Below are 23,087 nucleotides of genomic sequence, written 5' to 3' on the forward strand. Positions count from 1 at the left end.
TCTCCTCTCTTTAGTGCAATGACAGATTATGCCTGCAAAGGTGGGGGCTGGTGGTGCCTTTTTGCAGCCCTTGAACCTCAACTTGATTCTGAAGCACCGGCTCAAATTTAATTCCAGGAACCAAGGACCTCATACATGGGAGTGAAATGCGTAAGGCACAAAAATAGATTTTAGTAAAAACGTGAAATGGTTGAATCCTGACAGAAGGTGACTAAGAGGGGAATTCAGTAGGAAGAAAACATGGAAAAATAAGTCAGGAAGTTTAACATCATAGACCCCCCTAAAAAATTAGCAGAATAAAACCACAAAGTCGGAACTCAGACAGGCAATGCTCTTCTTGTAGCACATGTGCCACTTGCTCCCTCAAAGTCACTGTGGCCCAGAACCTGGCATCCCACAGCCACAGCACCATTGAGGTTGAAGAGACTCAGCTTCAAAAGGGAAATTCTTATGGATAATACAGACTACCAAAGTTAACATTATTTATAATAATTTTTTAAATTATTATAAATAATTTTAAAGTTAATTTTTGCACCTCAAGAAGATTGCTACTTGCATTACATCCTACTCTTAGGATGCCCTTGAAAGTTTGGCTTCTGGTTTAACTTTTGAAGACCAGCATTTTCCAGGATAAGAGAAAACTGAATGGAAGAACTAGATGGGGTCAGGAGAAGTCAATGAGAGGAAAAAATGCATTAAAGTTCCCAACAGCCCTGCCACTGACTTCAGTGGTGAAAGAAGCCAAAAACTTATTGTACATTTAGGAGTTAAGATTGACTGGGACCTTTCTAAAATTACATATACAAAACACCAGCTTCTGCAAATAATTATCAGGTCATATACCCATAAAAGTCAAGAAAAATATATTTTATTACCTGCTCATCTTACTTATTCATAGAGCAGAGCCAATATTAGTCAGCACAAGTAGCTGCTTGCGGGCAGGAAGGCTTCAATCATTAAGGAAGGGATGTAATTAAAAGGAGGGAAATCCAAAACACAGTTATACCCACCAATCACATCATCTAAATTGTACTATTTTATTCATCAAAAATAAAGCTTTGAAACAAAGATGCCGTATTTTATGCAAGTTCTTGATTATCTTTCTTCTGAGGGAGCATGTAATTTACAAGAAAGAGGACTTAAAGCTTTAAGTGCCTCTGACTTAATTCAGCATTGCTGTATTGATGGTCCCATTTAGATGATTCCATTTCAGGCCCCTCTAACGCATTAAAGGCATGACTTACTCACATCCATTTGGCTAATGATCCCCTACTGCTCCAAAGTAAATGACAGCTATTTACAGTAAATTATTCAATTAGATAGAGAGAAGTGCGGTATTCATTTTATATTGTTTGACATGGCAAAACAGAAGTGTGCAAGAAGGTAGGTAGGGCATTTTAATCTTCCAGAATCAATTGTTTAATCCATAGCAGGAGGATAAATACACTCCACAATACTTGTCAGCATCAGGTTTTTATTGTAAACATTCTAAGAGAGACTGGAGTGTTGCAGCTCCAGTTAATATAATTCTGTCCATTTCAAAAGTAAGCCATCATACCACACAAGGAATACCAGCTTCTGACAGGACTGCTTTATTTTAGGCACAATTTCAAGGAGCACACAAAGTGACCATATGGTAGCAGCAGACCAAATTTCCATTTAAATAAAAGAATAGCCATGAGCAAGCCTGAATCCCATTTATCTGTAATGGGATTTACACTACTAAGTGACTACCTCACTCTCCAAAACAAGGACTCAATGTCCCAAGACATTTGGATAGTGGGATATTTTTAATTTATGAAATCCCAGGACAGGACAGCTCAGCTCCTCTCTCAAATTAGGAGGGGGATCAAAGGATAATCAACCAGTTGGGGCTAAGACAGAGCCCAGAAAAAGAGGGAATGATCACACTGCAATAACCCAAATCTTTTCACACATTCATCTGTTCTTTTCCAGGTGTTGAAGGGGATGTGTGAGTACATACACATTACAATGTCCACTGAATACACACTTGCTTGACCCACAGCACCTGGAGAAAAAAAGAAGTCATGACTTTGGTGTCCCCTGTCAAACCTTTGCCTTATAAAAGAGAAAATGAACAAGAAGTTCTCATTATTTTAGACAGGAACATGAAGTCCAAGGTGCAGGACAGGCCACCATGTGTGCTGAGCCTGCCAGTGACCATGCTTGAGTGGCTCTCAGGCCTCCCAGAACTTACCTGAGGGAAAAGAGGAATAGGGAATTTCTTCAAGCCCTCCTGGCTAGCCCTAATTTTGGAGAATTCTCTCTTCCGCAAGCCCAGAATGCCTCAGGACGAGTGCCGAGCAACCCAAATAGAAAAACATTTTCCTCTGGCTAACCTGCCAACACATTTAATTTTCTACAGGCAGAGGGCCAAGCTCAGCAAGCACAGCTCCTGCTAAGCTTAATGGGAGCTGCACTTGCCTGTGCCAGGCACTGAAGGTTTGCTGGGGGACTGCAAGGAACACACCACAGAAAATACAACTGCTGCCAGTATCTCTATTCAGAGGCTGCATTTGAATGGGCTACTCTTTTTTCTCCCCCTGATTTTATTCAATTCTTCTAAAGCTGCTGGCACAATGAAACCCTTCCTACTCTTAGCATGTGTTCACTCACTTCTATGAGCAAGGAATCCAGACTGGCTGCTTGCAGGGATGAATTTTGTCCAAAGACCAGCTTACCACAACTAGGCTGTATAAACTGAACAGTCATTTGGTGCCTTATAGCCAACAGTGCTGGCCAGATTATTCAAAAGGCCTCCTACACAAAACTCTGAATTCCTAGGGAAGGTCTGCATTTCAATGGCTCCAGATCCTATTTTCTGCAAATCTATTCTTATTGCTGATTTTCCTAGCTACCTTCACCCTCTCATGAATTATTATGGCTTAATTTCTAGCTCTACCCATTAAGAAAATTAAGGTTAATCAAGGTTCTCAGCGGCTCTAAGCTACACCAATTTTTACTAGGCAAAGATTTCTCCATTGTTATTTGCAGAAAATCCCCTCCCCTTTAAATATTTTTAGATGCTATAGTAGTACAAGTAATAGGAATAACAGTTCTAGACCTTAATGAGCAACACTCTGGTCCTCCAGTCCCTGGTGGCTGCCTCTGCTCCATCTACACCTCTTCATACAATGTCTTCCTTGTTCACCTTCCTGCTCTCAGACTAAACATATCTGCTGACATTCCCTCTGGTGCAAAAGGAGGGGTGTTGGACTTAAAACCTTTAAACTTGTGATGAACCTCTGAAACATTCCACAGTTCATTTCCACTAAAATTCACCTGCCTGAAAGGCACTGAGTTGAAATAGACTTCAAGCCAGTCCTCTATCTAGTAGATAAGAGGAGTGAAAACACTTTGTGTGGCACTTGAAGTCACACAGGAAGGCTAAATTATTAAAAAGAAATGTAAAAAAACCCACAATGACAAAATGCAAGGACAATGTGAACTTTGATCCACATTTTTACAAATTTACTTCACCAACATAGACTTCTCTACACCAAATAGTGAATATTTATATTTTTCTAAATTCAAAATTCCCCCAGACAGCCAAATAGGAAAGTTCAGATCAACTGAGACATTCAAGGTACACTGCCAGTAAAATTGCTACACATCAAAACTACACCAAGCAGGACTGAAAACTGAATAGTAAGCATACAAAATTTCTGCTCAGATTCTGAGTAGCTGCTCAGAACAGGCTGCTTGGAGTAGCAAAAATGAGAAGACACTGAAGAGGAGGAGGCAGGGGGAGCCAATGCTGCAGCTGAGCTCTTGAGGGAGAAACCTTCCCTTCCCCTGGGCCAGACTATAGCGGGAGCCACTGCCACCAGCAGGGACAGCACAGCCAAGTTGGCCTGATAACGTGGCCCTGCTGCTGCCAAGAAAATACAAGAGCAAGGATTGGAAGGAATGATCCGGCCCAGGATGAGTCACTGGACATCATCTCCTGTTGGATGGTGCAGGCAGGAATGCTGATGCTCACAGCTCGTGTCCTCATTCCCACTCACTGCCCGGGCCTGCTGCTCCAACAGGGACCTTGTCCATGCTGTGCACAGCCTTCTCAGCACAGGGACATGAACTGCAACAAATGGACCTGATTTTGTTTACAAAGCACCTGAACACCCTTCACATTTCAGTGAGATGATAGCAAAATGCAATGTACAAGTTCACTCCACCTTAGGCAGGTGTGCTGCATTTGCATCAACATCACAATTCACAGGCATTAAGGGTCAGACACACACATCAGCTGGAAAACAGCACCAGGATAAGAGAACAGCCCAGTTCTGCTCACATAACATCAAGCTTTGCCTAGTTTTGTTTTGAGCTTTTTTCCCCCTCTCAAAACCCCTGACATTGTTTTCTAGCTCTAGTAACACTTAGATAAATAGAAACAGGCAACATTTCCACATTGGTATTGAGTATGTCACCCTATAACAGCCCTTAATTTCATAATTTTTATATGTTTAGATTTAAACAATTATATGCAGAGTATTTTTAATATAACCAAACACAGGGTACAACAACTCCCTGAGGGTTTCCAGGTTTCAGGACCTGTTTAATATAACTCCATAGAAGTACAAGTCCAGAAACTTTTTCTTACATTGTCACAGCAACCAAAGGTCACCTTCATTTCACAAGTCCTACAAATGCTTTCCAAAGGAAAGGAGTTAGAAATGGGAGAAGACCATTCAAATACAAAAAGAATGCAAGAAAATAGATATAAAGGAAAAAGGTATTCTGGGGAAGCACTTTCATTGAAAATTACAGTGAAAATAAAGAAGATGCACCATGAAAAATGCCATTGCATCTCATGTTCAGGACATCAGTCTGTGCTAAAGACAGTAAGTCCCTGGCATGGGGCAATGTTTTAGCAATGATGAGAGCACATTTCAGACACAGCATAGTGTTATATTTTGCAACCATGTTGGCTGCATTTTTCTTTTGTAAATCAACATAATTTGGCTCTTTTAACATTCTTCTTACTTTTCCTTCATTTAATGATTTTTCCAGAAGTGCTTAAAATCAGGGTGTTCTGAACACTAAATTATAAAACCTGGCATATAAAAAGACTCAAATTCCTATAAATAGATGAATATCCCATTTTCTGGAATTCTAATCAGCTTCCACTTTTTATTTCACCTCTATTAGATGGCAAACTCAAGAGCATTTTTACAACTACTGAATATTCATTGCTGCTTTTTTCCTTTAAAGAAAATCTATTGATTAACTGATTTGGTGGCTTGTATAAAGCAAAGGTCCCAGGTAAAAAACAATACAGCCTCCAGAGTTTTGTGTCCCACACACCACTGTAGCCCTGACAGGGAGTGAGCAGCACCTGCTCAGGGCTGAATGCAGCATTGGGAGCCCCGTCTCATGTTCAGCTGTCAAAGCATGCACTCACCTTTTCAGTAAAATCTCCGTGAAAATGTGAAATCAGGCAAGACTTGCTGTTTGTTCACAGCTGTGTTCATACTAGAACTTACATAAAAATCAAAAGGGGCAAAAAGCTCTCACACAACACACACCTAAAATAACCTTACTTCAGCTGTGCCTTGGCAAAAAGCCTAGGCAGCAACAAGATCTTCCCCTTCAGCTAGCAAACAGACCCCATTTTCCTTTTTCCAGGGCCCACATCCGTATAATCAACTATAGTTCTGGTATCAGCATTTATAGGTTTCATATGGTCACCATTTATAAGCAAACCACTTCCTCAGTACAAACACAGTTAGTATATTTTCTCTTTTTCATTTGGCAGAGAAGTTGTGGACAGTGAGAGAGAGTTAGGAGAAACTGTAAGGGACAGAAATCAGATCTCAAAAAAAAATCAAAGTATGTTTCTTAAGACACAATAGAGCAAATATGCAAAAATCACTACATAGATTGTTTGAAGCACACTTTCTGCCTTCCTTTTCTCAGAGGAGCAATGGCAGCCACTCACACCTCTCTGGTGGGATTTCATGTATAATTGCAAGCATTGTGTGTAGAGGGACTAAAGGATTCACATCACTATCTTCACCACTACTAAATGCCATCTCTAGCACATCTACACCCTGATCTAGTGTGTCCTGGTGGCTAGCTGACAGAAGCAGCCAAGGAAACCAAAGTTTCAAGCTCAGGTACTTTATGATATTTATGATCTTTATAAAGATACTTTATCTTCATTTTTCTTCTGTTAGAGAAAAAACAAACAACAACAACAAAAAAAATTCTTAGAAGCAAACCAAAACTAAAGGAAATGCACTAAATTCACACAGAGAAGAGGCATAATTGTCATTTCAGTGCTCTCTTTGAAACAAGAGTTCCAGAATCCAACACACAAACTCTTCAGGCTCCAAGATAAAGACTGACATTAAATACCACAGCTTTAAAAGAAAATATAAGCACAGCCCTCAGCCTGCCCTGGGATTACTGCTGCAGACTCCCAGGAGCTGCCTTTTGCCTCTAACAGTTTACACATCAATGTGTTTAGCTGGTACTGATAAAGACACGAGTTCAGATAAAACAAGAGCACACATTTCAGTCTGTCACTGCTCTGGCAGGGACTGACACCAACCTTTCCATCTGCCTGCTCCATCACACAACAGCAAAAATGATTTTTTGTGACACATAATAAATACTGCTTTTTAAAGAACACAATCAACCACCCATCCTGAAGCACCTTACCTGGCCTGTAGCAAACCAGTAAAGCCAGAAAAATGAAATACCAAAAGGTCAGTCCACTGTTGGCACAATCCAACTCCCTTGCACTTGGGCTGAAAAGGCATGCTCAAACCCTACATGCACTGCAAGCCTGGCAGTCCAGCTTCTTTATGTAAAGTTCATGCCTGAAAATTACTCAGATCATGCTCTTTAAAAACAAATTCACCTAGTTTTAATTATTCATGCACTTGACTCTCAACAGGTTGGCTTTCCCAATTACAATGCCTGGGAAAGTATAACTCAGCCATCCCTCAATGACTTCCACACAATATTTTCTGCTGGTTTGTTTCTGATTATAGCAAAAGATTCTTGTGTAGATATTTTCCACCTGTTTAATCTGTTGGTGGTATTCCATCTATCTTTCAAAGACAGCTAATTATCAACAGGCCCCTCCATTCTAGTGAACAAGTCTTCAAATATTTTTTCTCTACATGCCAGTAGATCTCACAAAGCAGATACTGAAGAACAAAAAGACTCAAGAGATCACATTGCATTCAAAGGATCAGATTTTCAAATTAAGAAGCATCACAAAATAAAAAAACCCCTCAGAAATATTTTCCAAATTTGACACACTCATTTTCTGGGTGAAATGGGGATTCCAGAATAAACATAAAGCTCACATCTGTCATAGGAACCAGGAAGTTAATTTTTTGAAGTAAAACGATGTTCTAATATAGATTCATTATGAATATAAAAGCTACAGCAAATCAACAGCTTCTGTTTTACTGGAGGACAGCATGGATATCAACAAGAGAGCAGTCATGGAGCAGCGCCATGTTATACCAGCTGAAAACATGGCTCACTCCCCTTGCTACAGAGAATTGGAATCTAAAAATACTATGCTACAGCCCATTATTTTAATGCAACTTTACAGCCATTCTACTTTCTCTGAAATTTGTACACTCTGCCCTGAAGTAGGCAATGAACTAGAACTCAGGATAGGAAAGGCAGAAATCTGCAGAGAAAATGCAGCATCTCTGGGTAGCACTGCCCCACACAGAAAACTCAGTGTACTCAAGCTACACTTCCTTTCCCTTGTACACTGCAGCACTGGACCACTAAGAGAAAATGAAAATCTGCTTTCCTGTAGAATCAGCACAACCTAAAAGTATATGACCCAGAAGGGTAACATTTATGTTTTGCCAATATTAAGAATTTATCAATACCAAGCTAGTTAAAAAATTCTTTTCACTATTAAATAAGGTATATTATTAATAATTTTATAATCAAAATTATTTTAGAGCTCTCAAAGCAGAAAAGCATTTAGCTGCTCTTACAAAACTTCTGCAACTTTATCCATAACCTTTAGGAACAATTTACTGTGAGCTGAGTACTAAAAGAACTTTGATTGCAGAAAATGTCTAATTAAAATTAACTGATATTTCATTAGTAAAAAACTATTCATTACTATCAAAATTAAAATAATCTGACTTAAGGAAAATAATAACAGATATCCTTATCACTTTGAAGGAAGGCAATGTTCATTTCCAAAGACATTTTTATTCAAGCATTCACTTCGCCCTGTAACAGTTACAAGCAAATTTAAGTGCATGAAATTTAAAAATTAACTATATGAACCAAAAGGTGAATAAGAAAAAAAAAAAATCCCTTCCTCTTAAACCATAAACTGTTCCTGCAAATTGTGTGACTAAAGAAATGCTCATATCAGGGCTTGAAAGGATTTTTCAAAACTATAAATTGGGAACAGCAAAGACAGTGCACTAATGCAATGTAGATGTAAAGTTCAATTTGTTTTACACAGCACAGCAGCACATCTTAGTACTTAGACATGACATTTACTTTTCTGCCTTTTAATCCATCCCAATAAACAAGCAGACATTTATCCCACAAGCCACTTTCTCAAGTTCTCTTTAGAACTGTTGAGTGCATTTGTGCCCACTGCAGGCCTGCAGAGCAGGAAATGCTTCAGCCCTGCATAGATACTTTGCATTCATACTGCACTGAGTGCAAAAAACTTCTCCTGAGAGAAAAATAACAACAAAAAATGAAAAATAATTTTTTTTTAAACCCTCATACCTATTACCCAAGACATTCCTATATCTTCCCTATGCTTCCCCTTCAGTAACCTGAACAAAGATAAACTAGCAAATATAAGGTCAAAAAATTGCTCCAAAAGACATTTACCATTTCACAGTGATAAGGATATCAGTTCTTTGTTTTCCTTAAGGCATATTATTTTAATTCTGATAATAATTATTTTTTTAATAATGAAATATCAGTTAATTTTAATTAGATGCTTTCTGCTCAGCTCACAATAAATAGTTCCTAAAGGTTATGATAAAGTTACAAAAGTTTTGTTTTTAATAGACTGACCAGGAAGGACATGATTAGTGCAGGTTTCTACCAATTTCACAGTTCCTGAGAATACTGGCCTACCTGCAAATTTAGATACCAGCATGGATTCAAATAATAAACCAAAGTCTTGACCAGCAGTTGGCATAATGCTGAAAGTAGACTTAATTACTTTTTATTCCACTAGAACGAGGAAGGAAAGCTGAGATCACATTTCATTACTAAAATGGAATATTTGGGATAGAAATGAAAGGGCAAATTCATCCCTTTGGAAAACCTTTTTAACCTCAAAATAATCGTCAGGTTTGTGGCTGAGGCAAGAAGTATCATATTTTGGGGGGCAGCTTATTTGGTATGCTTCTGTAACTACAAGTTTAAATCCATCCAGCTGGAGAAACAGCAGTAATGGTGTCCATTTCCAAAAGATCTGCATTTAAAGATTTTTTTTTCTATCAAGTAAAATTCTTTGTGAAATCGTGTCCTCTCTGTTTTCTTGCTTGGCCCAGTTTTCAGTCCTGGAAACTGCTGAAGTCCATCTACTCCAGGCAGATTTATTGTCTGGGCAGACAGAGAACCTACAGCTGCAGCACACCCCTTATGCACTGAAAAACTGCTGCATTCTCCCTGATTTCAAGCCAAAAGAGACCCTCAATCAATGTGCAAAAATCTGTTTTAGAAGAACAACAGGAAACCTGCAAGCTACAATAGCACAAACTGGGCAAGTACAGTGCAAGTCCTGCTGCCTGAATCATGAGAGCTCTCCCAGCCTTGCTTCAGCTTTCCTCTCACCAGCCAAAAGAAACATATGCTGTTCTATCCTGAAAAGCCATTTAATTCAGCTAGTTTTGGCAAACAACACCTCTTGAAAAATGCATTGCATTCAGCGTTTGCCACCCAGTCTCCCAATTGCTTCTTCAATAGTACACAAAACCAGCATGAAGAAGCTTCACAAAAGAGAAAGGCATCACCACGATGGCAGGCACAAAGGTGTGTAATGCAATCATGAAACATAAGCAGAATCAAGCTCAACAGCAGTCATTTTGTAGAGGAACTAATCCATCATTTATGATGGTTTGCTGTTAAGTGTGAGTTCTCTACAGCTCAGATAAGCTGAGCTCAGCTGAGCTGTTGCTAGATGTGCTTCATCTTTGCCTCCACACTAAGTGCAAATACAGCTCTCAAAATCACTTTTTTTTGGCAGGCCAGAAAACAAGTACTCCTCTGTGATGGTTTGCTTGACAAGGCTGCAATCTTTTCTATGGACAGCCTCAAAGTCCTACAAGAGGTGTATTTTTCATCAGTATTAGTTTTGTGGGGCTTAATGATTGATTTCATTTTTTTTTTCCCAGTCTCTTTAAATGGATTGCATATCTAATAGGAATAAAATGTAAACTCTTAAATTTTATAAAACCTAATGAATTCTTTCAAGCTCTTAAAGAGCAGAACTACCAATAGGGAAACAGTATAACTATGTCACAGAATTTAAGGAAAAGCTGCACATCCAAAGAAATTCTTGCTATAACTTATGCTGCTTAATGGGCAAAGATATTTAAGGCTTCAGTCCTGCCAGGATCCCAATCCAGCAAACTACTTAAGGACTCTCATATGCAACAAAATGAAAAATCTCACGTTTGGAACATGACACCTGCTGAAATGCTTCGCTACATTAGGGCCAGCCACCTCAGCACTTTTCAGACAAGCTGCTTGTGAATCTCCACTGGAATCAGTTGTGTTGTCCTTTGGCACTTGCCTCCAACCCTGTCAAACACCCCGTGGTTTGTACACGTGCCACCCCATGGTTTGTCCCAGCACAGCTGCTGTTTCACCATTTAGATGCTCAGAGTACCAATGGTTTCTGAGGCTTTGACACAACTCTTGAAGACATTCAAGGGAAATCTGCCACAGAAACTCCCAGTGCCAGCAGCACTGAGCGGAACACGCCCCTCATGGAAGGGCTTAGATTCAGAGCATTGTTTTAATGCCTCCAGGGGATGGCTGCATAGCCCACCTACCTGAAAGCCTACATGGAAGCTGCTGTCCCTGGTAGTTCATTTGGAAGTGATGCCCTTTCCATGACAGATGTGCTCGTGCCTAGAGCCCCAGGCCCATTCTGTCCCTGGTCCTTGTGCAGCCCAGTGAGTCACTCACACCCTGATTCTGCAAAATGCACATCCAGCCAGGAAGAGACAGAGCGTGTGCTCAAAGCCAAATCTTTTCATTAAGGTTTGAGAATGTTCTTTGTCAAATAAAGCAAGTTTCTGCCTTGTAGAAATAATCACATTCCTCTTCACACTCCTTGCTTTGCACTATTCCTTTATCTTCCAATAACCTCAAGCAATCCAGCTCTTGCTTGCCAGATTTCATAGAGAGACTGGACAAACTCAAAAACCTGTATTTTCTGGACTTAATGGGGGCTCATCAAGTTAAAAAATTTAATAGCTCTGAGAAAAAATTTCAGTCTATTTTATCCTCTACTGTGTGAACATAACTCTCAGTTAAAGACCATTAGGGTAAATTGAATGACTCTAAAATGTGAAAATTTGGCCAACCCATTTTTTTAGACAAATTAAATACACACAGATTGTAGCTGGCAATCTATTTCCAATGACAAAGTAAGAGACACAGCAATGGGCTGTACAGACCTTCACAGATTTCATGCTAGAAACAAAATGCACAGCCACCAAGTCTTTAGACTTGTGTTTCAATGAAGAAACAGTACCAAAAATATGTAGTTGTTGGCAAAGGATGGTCTTGCAAAAGAAAACATGGATTCATGTAGAAAAAATAACACAAGTGGAGAGGATCTTGTGAACAATAAGTTGAACAAGGAACAATGAACTCACAACTCAAGCTCAGATAAAAATTAGCTTATCATTAAAAAAAAAAGAGAAAAGGGATGAAAAATAAAGGCTTCTTTTGGTTATAGGCAAGTTTGTTTCATTCTTTACCAATATCCTAAAGCATCTGTGCACATTCTGTCCTGTTCTGGTAAAAAGGGGTGATGCAAGGGCTGCATATCTGTGGGAAAAGGCAGTGTCCAAACACATGAACACTGTGTCAGCACACTGTGGGGGTGACACAGCACAGTGGCTCACTAGCATCTGCAATTTATTCAGTCAGTTTCTGCTCCCCTACCCATTTGTGCCAGTAATTTCTGTGTATTTTAAACATCAAAATTGAAAACTGACACTCATTTGAAAGCCAGGTTATTAGGAAAATAATATGGTCATATGTAAGATTTTATTATAAAATAAAAAGAAAACAATTCTTTATCAAGTGAACTTAACTTCTTGTCAGGACAAGCAATTCATTCATCACCAAAGTTTTGCTGGACCAAGGAATATTCCTTTGATACTGCAATGTTAAAAAATCTACCTTGATCCAATGACACTACTATCTATAATTTCTAGTGGCACTTAGAAGACTGAACTTTCCATGTTGTGTTGCAGAAAAGTATAAGTTACAGCTGCATTTAATGAGACAACAGGTTTTACACCAGTATTTTCATCTTGTGAACCAGTATTGATCAGCTCTGAGTTGTGATGGATCCCTGTCAACAGAGCTGACTTGCTCTGAACTTTGGCCAACTGTCCAACATTCAAACAACCTCACTGAAGTCCCTTTCTGCATCACTTTTGCTACTTAAGAAGAATATTTTGGACAAACCATAAGCATCAATAGTTTTCTTACTGCTTTCTTATATTTTAATGTATTTGTGTACTGGCTTTGATACATTTGCACAATATTTGAGGGTGATATTAAGAATTAGTGCTCACAGTCCAAGGAGACACTGCACCCAGCTGCCATTACAATCAGGGTGACATCTGTCTGTTTTTTATTTTAAAGGGGTACGATAATGGGCATAGTTACTTCTTGGGCTCATTAAAGGTAATTCCCCCTCTTTCTTAGCAGTCTAAACTGAGAATAAAAGGCAGAAAAGGGCTTTGTTCACTCCCCACACACTGTGTACTTAGACAGAAAGGCAAAAGCTGGTTGTTTTAGTGACATGTAGAAGGTTACTGGCCTCCCTGGCACCATGCTTTTGGCTCAGACAAGCAAGGTTACTGTAAAACTGAGACACCAGACACTCATGCTAAGTATATCAAGCAAAAAAACCTTTCTGATGGCTCCAAGAGAGGTTTTATCCATCCAAGATATTAAGGGGACTACAGATATTTCATAGACTCATGGAACCACCAAGGTTGGAAAGGACCCCCAACATCATGAAATCCAACCCTTGATCAATCACCACACTGTCAATTAAACCACAGTAGTAAGTGCTACATTAGAAATATGTTAAGAAACCACTGTGCATTTAACCACTTCTCATGCAAACATATCATTAATTGCACAAATTAAAATGCAGAGCAAACCTCTCTTTTCAAAGTATCATCGGCTTCCATGGCAATGCTTAAATGGACAACATTTAAAATAAAAGTTGTAAATTGAATCCTGATTTTCTCCTATTAATATCCAACAGGTGCATGGAGTGCCAGCACTACTCAGACCACCACTGAGACAAAGCACAAAGTCAGCTTTTACAAGCCCTGCATGAGTGGCTGCCTTATGCAGTTTATTACAGCAGAAGCCACATAAAACTCGGTGTGAGGTCTTTGGGAGAGAAGGGCTCAGGCAGTGATGCTGCAGCAGGAAGGGGCTGCAGCCCCCCCTGCCCCAGATGAGAGCAGAGCCATGGAACAGAGCAGCACAAGCAGGCTGAGCACAAGACAGGCTTGGCCTGAACCCCAAAGAGCTTTGAGGAGGAGACAAGACTGCCTATAATAAATGGGCTGCCAAGCAATGATGTCAGCCAAGCTCTAGGACTGCATTTCCCTGGGTTTTTTTAATCTCCTCTTCACCAAATCAACTCTATGTTGTTCAACAATAAACACAGCTGATTCTGCCCTGTATGCAGAATGAAGCATAGACCAGCTGTCTCAAAGGCATGAAGGAGCAAAATGTATTTGGCCATCCTAGTACATCCAGCTATCAAAGCATTTGATCATGGTTACACTTCTATGTTAACATTAAGAAAAAATAAACAGTGATCTTGTACTACATTTGTATAACAAACAATCTACATACTTGCAAAAAGTTACTGATTAAAAAACTGACTTGACAGATTAACTCCACAAGAACAGAAAGCTGTCATACTTAAAGGCTGTAACATAGTTCTCCCCCACACCTCCTGGCTAAGGGGAGATTGACATAACTTTTCAACAGCCCTAGTTAATACATTGGCAAAAGGCAGAAGAATTCATATGCCCCTTGTGAAAGGTTTTGTTAAAATTGCATCTATTTTTGCAGCAGATCTTATAAATCCAAATCCATCTGCAAATATCCCTCAGCTTCCAGAGCACTGAAGCCATCAGGAACCCAGCTCATCTGAGATCAGTGATGAAACCCCTGCCTTCCCACATGCTCTGTGTCATATGCAGATTGCAAATTGCCTGATAAAACAAATAGCAAAGCCCTGACAAAAAGGCAAGGTAGGGATTTATTCTTCCTTTGCTTGCAGGTACCACATATTTGAGCTTCAACTCTAAAAATTCCAGGAAGCAAAAGGGCAAATCAAACAAATCAAGCACAGCACAGTTTTTCCAGGTCTGCCACAGCCAATTTGCTCTTTTAGCAGTTCCAGTAGGAAGTGATCTCCTTGCACATTGGTTTCAAAATGTCTGAGACCATTGCCTACTCAGAAACACTTTTTGGTCCTCTATGTGCCCTGGATCTTGTTCTCAAGTGTGCCTAAGACTAAATGAGACTTTGGCTATTCACCAGTTTATTTTTGCTGCAGTCTACCTCGTATTTACTTTTCCTAGCTATATCTTTAAATCACTTGAAAATTAATAGCCTCAAATCCTCCTAGGAAAAAGCATTAGAGTATGTGCTGTGAACTAACTCTTCTCAGCAGACACACATGGAAACCTGGCTCCACAAGAAGACTTATCCCAGAAATCCCCAAAATTCACTTCCCTGCCCTGGCCACACCACAGTATGTGATGTGCCACAGCCACTTCCTCCTCCTGAGGGTGCACATAATTGTGGCATCTGAGATAATGCTGCAAGCACGGAGAAATGATGACTTCTGAAATGGAAAAATGATAGCTTGTACAGTAATTGCAGGCTATCATAAATGCCACAGTTACTTAACTGCAAGACAGAACAAAGGCTGGCCCCAGTTTGAGGCAGTTAAACTCCACAGCAATCAAAATAAAAATAAAAAGTCTTTTACACAAATGTACTTTTTTGGTTTTTTTTACTGGAAATTGTAAAGCGTTTCAGCCTCAGTAAGTCAGAGGTTGAGCCAGCCAAACTACAGGTCTCTCCTCCATGAAGACCCTGGCCTGGGGTCTTCAGGCTTTCTGGGAAGGAAAGGAAGAAAAAAAAAAATTAAAAAAAGAGGAACATCCACAAACTTGAAATATTCTTTTCAAAAATACCAGCCGTAGGCAGGTCAAAGGGAGGCAGGCACTGCAGAGTCAGGCATTGCTCTGCAGAGACCTGGAGCCATGACAGAGCTTGTCTGGTATTTCAGATGTGATCTCATCCCCACCCATGGGCACTTGGGTTATGGAATCAAATCCCTAACAAGTAATAAATGCATTGATTTGGCACATAAAGTTGCTCTTCATTATTGCTTCAAAATCTAGAGTTATATTTACTTATATTTTTATATGGATATATTATAGAGTTATATTTACTTATATTTAGCATATGCAACAATACAACAATTGTGGTAGTACAGGCTGAAAACTCAAATTATACCTTTGCAACACTATGATGGGCCAGTTGCCTCTTTCAAGCAGCTCCTTCTTTAGCAATATTATTCAATTTTTGCCTCTCCTTTTCTTTAAACCAATTACCCCTGTACCCATTCCATCAATTTATTTTGCAGGTACCTAGGCTGTGAGAAGAGAGACAGGAAAAAAAAAAAAGATATTTTAAATTGAAAAAAATCTTTATAAATCTTGAATTTTTTTTAACAAAAAAAAAAAACTTGAGGCAGTGTGAAAAACTCTTATGTATTATCCTTTCATAGGAACTTTTCTCCCCAGGCTAGTTCACTGTTATTATTAATAAAAAGCTCTAACTCCTTACTCTTTTCCCCTTCTCCTCTCCTTTTTGACACAGTGTATTCACTTTTGAAAGGAATTAGGAATTTTGAGCCCTTTCCATACCTGGTGTGTTGGCTGCTACAGAGGCCTCTCATTAGTAGACTACATAAATGGTACTTGAAGCCATAATGGTGCAAAACAATTTTCTAAAGGAACTGTTTATTCATGTGATAAGAAGTATCTCACTTGTTTTCCATAGAGATATATCTGATTTATTTAATTTTTCTGTTTTGAAAGCCCATTAAACTGTAGTCTGCCTTTGACAAAATGGTACAGAGATTCACAATATTATACAAAGTTTTTGCTTGGTTTATAGTAAGTTTTATTTACTATTATTTTGTGTTGCAGTTTGTTGAGCTCAGGTTTTGAGAATGACAGGTAAAATTCTGCTGAAAATGGAAACATTTAATGAGACTTCCTATCTGGGCCCAAAAAAATGCAAGATTCAAGAGAAAAACCAAAATTATCTCCAGCTATTAAGTGTAAGAGCTGTCGATTACTATCATAAAGGCAGAAACCATGAAGAGAAACTCAAGGTATAGGGAACCTGATTAAATCTCAAACTATTCTTCTGTCTGTCCTTGAGGCATGATTGCCAGCTTCTGCACAGAAATAACTCCAAATCTGCCACCAGGTGCTTGTGAAATAACCTCCCTCTGGGAAGATGCACACCTCATTTAGATGGTACTTTTATCCATGGAAACCACCAAGGAACCAGGACAAAGAAAAGAATATTCTTGAGACCAGTGATATAATCTGGGTCACATCTTGCCACCAGGTCACTTTCCTGTGCATGTGGGGTTTTTAGTGGGTTATGGAACAGAGCACAAGTCCACGAGCTCTGGCGCTGCTCTGGGAGCCCTGCACAGCAGGCAACTTCATTCTCACCAAAAGTTATCATTCAAAAGAAACTCGTAAATTCAAAAGAATAGTGTTCGCTTATGCAGTTTATGAGAAGGATCATTTTTGGAAAGCAATTGATAGGATTCTGAAGTCCCACTGTTCCTTTCACCTCTAGAACAAGGCTTTTGCTTTTTTATTTTTTGTCTTCAAATAGCTCCCTATAGACAACTGAATGAAGCTACTTCATCAAGAAATTCAATTCCTCTCTCATCTATTAGTGCAGCAACAGAACACAACCCTTAGCAGCCAGAGAGCAGCCTCCCACCTTTGACTTTCGTTTGGACGAGGACCTGTGCTACAATCAGAACATTTCTGTCAATCTTCTTCAAATCTCACCTTGATTATCACCATGCTCAAACCAGCATTAAAATTAAGGTGGTGGTTTGACTGCCACTCATCACCATGATGGGAGTATGGAAGATCCAAAAGCATTAGAAATTTAAATTATCAAGCTGAAAGAGATACACCTTTGTCCTCTCTATTTTTTTGTATTTGCCCAATTTTTGTTTTAAAAAATGCAGCAATGGCACCATTCACACCTGTGATCAATCTGTTTTGCCACTTTTGTACTTTATTAGCAACACCAACAGGTGAGCAAACGACTTCATAGTAGGCCTGGTAATTCACAACACTTCCTCTCTCTGCTTTCCCATCCGCACAAAACCCTCTCTGTGACACTCAGACCATGACAATGACTATTTTTGTCACATTGCCACCCTCCAAACCAACCAGACACTTGCCAGCACCACCATTTACTGTTACATCATGCTGGACCTGTGAGTAGCACCCAGGCCCTTTCAGCACTGAGCTTCCTGCAGCATGAGCTGGGTCCTGCAGGCTGTGGTGAAAATAAATGTACAAATCACAGCTTTTGCTGCAGATTACCAGATCCAACAGGAGATAATCTCTGCTGTGCACAGCTGCTCCAAAGGTCTCAGTGGGAGGTTGTACTCTTTTTTTTTGGATCAACACACTGAGTGAAGGCTTGGGGACCATTTTAGCAACAAAAAAGGAAAGTAGATCTGGTGGGCTTAAAAGAAGGAAGGGAGTGGAGAGGACTGATTTATACACTCAGAAGAAGAATACTAGCTCCAAATTATTTACTAAAGGAATTTCCAGCATCTGCTGTTTGACTGAACCACGTTCTCACAGGTGCTTGCTGTATTAATCCTAACACACTTGGGAACATATTTTCCACTCACACAGTAATTATGAGCCAAGCTTCTCTTTTCATACTCCATTCCTCCCTAAACATAAACCCAGCAAACATGAGCACTTATTTCTAGTTAAGCAGGGAAGAAAATAATTAATTAACAACTCACTCCACCTTCAAAAGCACAGGAAACCAACTGCTAAGTGGAAATCAATGCAAATATTCATGCCTAGTTAAGATAAGAGTCATTCATTACAAGCTCAGTTGCAGCTTGTAAATGCAGAGCCAGGTTTGCACATATAGTACATAACCACAATTTTCTCTCCAAATCCTGCCTTTCACAGGCAGCTAATTGCCTCTCCATTTGCAGAGGGAAAAATATAGCAATGAAAACTTAGCAAACACTTCACCAGGAAGCATATTTAAGATTTATCCCACCTTCAAACACATTACTAATTTCAAAATGACACTAGATTAAAAAAAGCAGTGATTTAGATTTCCTCACCAAATCACCCAATGCTGACTGCCCAGCCAGTTGAGGCTTGGTTTTGCTTTTCTTCTGCTTACTCATTTCCCAAGAGCTCTACTCCTTTGCACAGGTGATGCCTCTGCAGCAGGGCACTCAGGACCATCACACTCAGTGATTGCTATGGATTCCTACCTACAGCAATTTTTTGAGGAATACAGTTAGGAAGGGGAAATGCAGTCCTAATGTTACTAAGCTAAGTTAATGTTTAACATATGGAACAGAGAAAGCTTTCCTGGCCAGGAAAACTGCCTTGCTCACAACTGCCTTGTAGAAAGGCTAATGTAAGTGATGGGAGTAAGGTGGTGCTCCAGCCAAAAAAATGGAGAATATTTTAAATGAGACAATTTGACGATGCTGAAGTTTTAAATCTGCTCCTCCAAGGCGTTTTTTTAACGTCCAAGATTATACAGCCTTAAACCCACATCTAGATCTCACAAGATGCTAAGAACAACAGCTATAATTTTATTAATTCATGTCTGCAGACTACAAATACTAAAATCCCTACATCTGGGATAGGGCAAAGTTCTGCAATAGATAGGCTCACTGTATGAAAAAATGTCCCATATCATATCAAAATGGGCTTCTTGTTCTAGGAAAGAAGCTGTCACTTATAAAGTTCAGAAGGAAGTCTGAGTCCATAAATCACAATTTGATTTAACACCAACAAGTGTTCAGTGGCCCAGTTTCAGTACTCTCAGAGCATACTGAATCAGCTGTCTTCAGAGCCCTGTAGCTAACAAGGAAACATTTCACTTTCCTAATTACCAACTGTTCCCACATCCACAGGGAGAGACATGGACCAAGCTTTATCAAAGATAAAAAGTCTAAACTATGCTTGGAGTTGTGTATTGCCTATTTTCCAACTATAACAGCAAGGAACTACACCAAGTCTAGGAATTACTTGACTTTCGTTACATGAGGAGATCCAACCATAAAAGAATCTATTTTGTTTTCCTAGGTTTACATCCAAGCAGCACATGCTGAAAGACCTCTGTTGCACACACATTTTTCAGTCTGATTATCAGTTGTTGGTTCCATACATAAGTTTGTATAGTCAGACACTTATATACACACTTTTACTTAAAATAAATTCAATCCTAGATCTTTTGAAAATTAAGCTACTCTATATATATATATAAAAATTTATGGCTCATTACCCAGCACCGCTTCCCACCTGGGCAGTGGCTTGAAGAGACAATCATTCTGGGGGCTCCAGTTCCATTCATTTGAAAAGCTACAAACTTCAGCTGTTGTTGAGAAAGTCAATTATTCAAAGCTGTGTGCTTTAAAGGCTACTGGGTACTTTGCTCAAGGTGTTGTTTTTTATTGCTTTGGCCAGAAGTTTTGGGGAGCTCTAGAGATTAGGTAGCTCCCTTTTGTAGTTGAAGTAGACCAAGGGGGGCCAAAAAAAAAAACAAAAAAAACCCAAATTAACTGCTATTAAATATAAGAGTGACAGCTCTCTGCAAGTCATAGCCTAAGGAATACATCCAGCCAACACATCCAAGAAAAAGTCCAACACAAAACTTGAACAAACAAAGTCAGAACCCTCTCTTTGCAGTTTGCTCAATGCAGAGCAGGGACAAGCACAGGGTTCTAGACTTGAACTTTCTAAGGCATTTCCCCACACCTAGGAAGAGACAGAGAAGCCAGATGTATATTTGTCATACACACACAGCTTCAAAGCTCACTCAGGCTGAGGGATGGTATCTTGGATACTTAACTAGATTTAAATATCCTGAAATCACTCTCAGATATCTATTTCAGTTACTGCAAACACTTAGTTTAGAGTATCAATTAGGGTGCTAGCAAAGAAAGATTTGGCCCTAAGCCTCCAGATCATGAGACAAATTAAATGCCCAGAGGAACAAGAGGCAAGCTGCCCTCCCCAGTTCTGCAGCCAGGAAGGAGGAAAGATCATCTCCAGGGTAAAGCCTGGGCAGCCTCCTGTAACATGCACTGAGCTGTTTGCTGTCCCTTAGCCTCTGCTGGCAGAGGAACAGCGGTGACAAGAGAGGTTAGAAGGGCCCCTGGGAGGGGAGAGCCAGTGGGATATTGCTGCAGTGCTGTGGAGGTGCCTCCAAACAACACTGAGAAAAAAGGCCCTGAGCTGCTCTGAGGAGCATGGCTGAGAGGCCTGGCCTTTCCTGAGGAGGAGGACTAGCTTCACAGAGCCCAGCTACAGAGCCATGGGGGTAGCATTTCACCATCTTCATCTGACCCCACATCCAGCCCTCTTCTCAGCCACAAAATCCCCAGCACAGAGGCAAATCCCCACAGGCAGCCATACTTACACAACCTCCATGTCCACGGACAAACACCATGGCCTTCCTCTCGTGTGCCGGAGCTGCCACTTTCTGTTCCTGTCTCAAGGTGCTCTCCAGGGGTGGTCAGTCAGCAACCTGCACTGATTTCACTTTTGTCAAACCCTGTGTAAAACCTGTGCTCCACAAGCTGCTGAATTCAGACACTAGCTACTGTGTGAAAGGCACACAAATACAGAGCTCCCCTTCACTTCCACTCTCAAATACTTTCTGTGATTAGTGGTGTAAATATAACCCACCTGTGCAAGCTGCTGCAGGGGCACAGGTGGTGCTTGTCAGCACCAAAAAGCAGCAGAAGGGGAGCAATAAATAAACAGCTGTGACAGAGAAAAGCTGTCCTGCTCACAATCAAGTCAATGGCAAAATTCCCAAGAAGAAGCAGTGTTGCACCCTGCATCGGCAGCCAAGAGCTCAGTGCAACAATCTTACTTTTCCTGTGTCTTCCTGTGCAGCTTTCTAAAGGAAAGAAATTCCCAGTGTGTTCCTCACACGGTGTATCCCTTATATCCCTTATCCTCTGGCTGGAAACACAAGAAAACTCTTTGTGCCCGGAGCCCGCGCGGTAACTCTGATCGCGTTTCAGCACGGCTGATAAATAAAGAAAAGCCTCACATGGCAGCCTTCGCTCAAGACACTTAAATCTGCAGCTTCAAATCCGCTTTGTGCACTTTCAGCCACGTCAAAGTAAAACACTTTCCCCTAGAAAAAAAAAAAAAATGAGGGTGGTAGAAAAAGCCTCTGGGTTCTCCTGGGCCATTTACCAAATGGAACACTTTCTGTTTGGTGTAAAGTGACAGCTGGCTTATTAGAAGTGACACTGATCCTCCCGAGAGGATTTCAGGGAGCCAGTCACACAGGTGAAGGTCAGCACAGCAAAGGAATTAAATGAAGAGAGGAAGGAAGCCACTTCCTCCTAAGGACAGAAATTAGCTAACAGAAAAGCTATTACTAAAGAGGCTGGAAATGCACTACTTGCAATAGGTTTTGTTCTCCAGAAATGCTTCCAAGACACTTTTGGGATGTAAGTTTGCAAGCCTTGTCACCAGATTGGTGTGCTGGTGAGAAGAAAGATTTTGCAGTCAGGCCCCCAGTGCAGTCTCCACCTGCAGTAAGGGCTCAGTGAGCAGAGCTTGCACCCTGTCACCCTCTGACTGACACAGCACCAAAAGAACACATATCCTCATTTATTAATTCTCATTTATGAATCATACCTCACTTCTGACACATGTGAAAAGGACAATTAACACAGCATGCCATATTTTGAAGTGAATAAGGCAACAGCCACAGCCCCACTGCCTGAGCGAGTTTTAACTCCTGCAGCAGGCACGCACAGCTGGCTGCAGAGCTGCATGAGTTCTCTGGCTCCCTCAGCACACCTTCAGGAGGCCAGAGGAATAAAGACTTTAGCCAAGGCATGATCAGCTTTTGCCAAGGTTGGTTCAGCACTCCTGCTCTTGCCTCTGTGGGTCTGGCTCTGGCAATGACCTCCCTGCAGCACCGGGACCTTGGCAGCTGCTGTCCACAGCAAAACCTGGAGAAGGGAGATTTCATCCTCACAAGGCTGGTGAGAGATGTGTATCTGGTGCACAGCTATTGAAAGAAATGGGGTTTAAACCTGGCCAGAGGCAGAATTCCTGCCTCAGACAAGGTGCACTGTCTTTTTGTGTGCAAACCCCAAATGGGAGACAGAGCCTGTGCTGCCCCGATGGTCTGATTGTTTATCCTTTTCATGTTTGCTCTGCTGAGATTACAGCAGTGAAACATTTTCCCTAACCCTGCTCCACTGCACTGAGTAGGGCAGTAAATCTGTGTGCCAGCTAACACACTCAGCCAAATCAAACCTGTGGGTGCTGCTCCCCAGGGACCTGCCCTGGACAGCCTGGAGTGGCAATGCAGGACAGCTCTCACCACCTGTGACTGAGCTCTAGCTCAAAGCCAGGCTTGGCTTTTTTAGATGATGCTTGAGCCAGGCCAATACCAAATTTCTTTGTTGTGAGCCATTCCCTGGGAGCCCCCACAGCCAGTGG

The 23,087-nt window shown here is 40.6% G+C and overlaps 1 protein-coding gene across 6 annotated transcripts in view; it reads right to left on the bottom strand.

The window, feature by feature from the left end:
• The window catches only part of INSC (INSC spindle orientation adaptor protein), a 128,855-nt gene that overhangs the window by 101,526 nt on the left and 4,242 nt on the right, over positions 1-23,087 (bottom strand). The window contains exon 1 of one of the 6 annotated variants that reach the window (XM_074543392.1): positions 21,031-21,660. The exons of 4 other annotated variants lie outside the window; for them this stretch is intronic. The gene's annotated coding sequence lies outside the window, so the exon portion shown is untranslated. Of the gene's footprint in view, positions 1-2,218; positions 2,373-21,030; positions 21,661-23,087 lie in introns of those variants that run through there. One more of the 6 variants, XM_074543390.1, reaches the window with a different exon arrangement.

The sequence above is a fragment of the Zonotrichia albicollis genome, chromosome 6 (assembly GCF_047830755.1).
Source record: "Zonotrichia albicollis isolate bZonAlb1 chromosome 6, bZonAlb1.hap1, whole genome shotgun sequence".
Taxonomy (NCBI): Eukaryota; Metazoa; Chordata; class Aves; order Passeriformes; family Passerellidae; genus Zonotrichia; species Zonotrichia albicollis.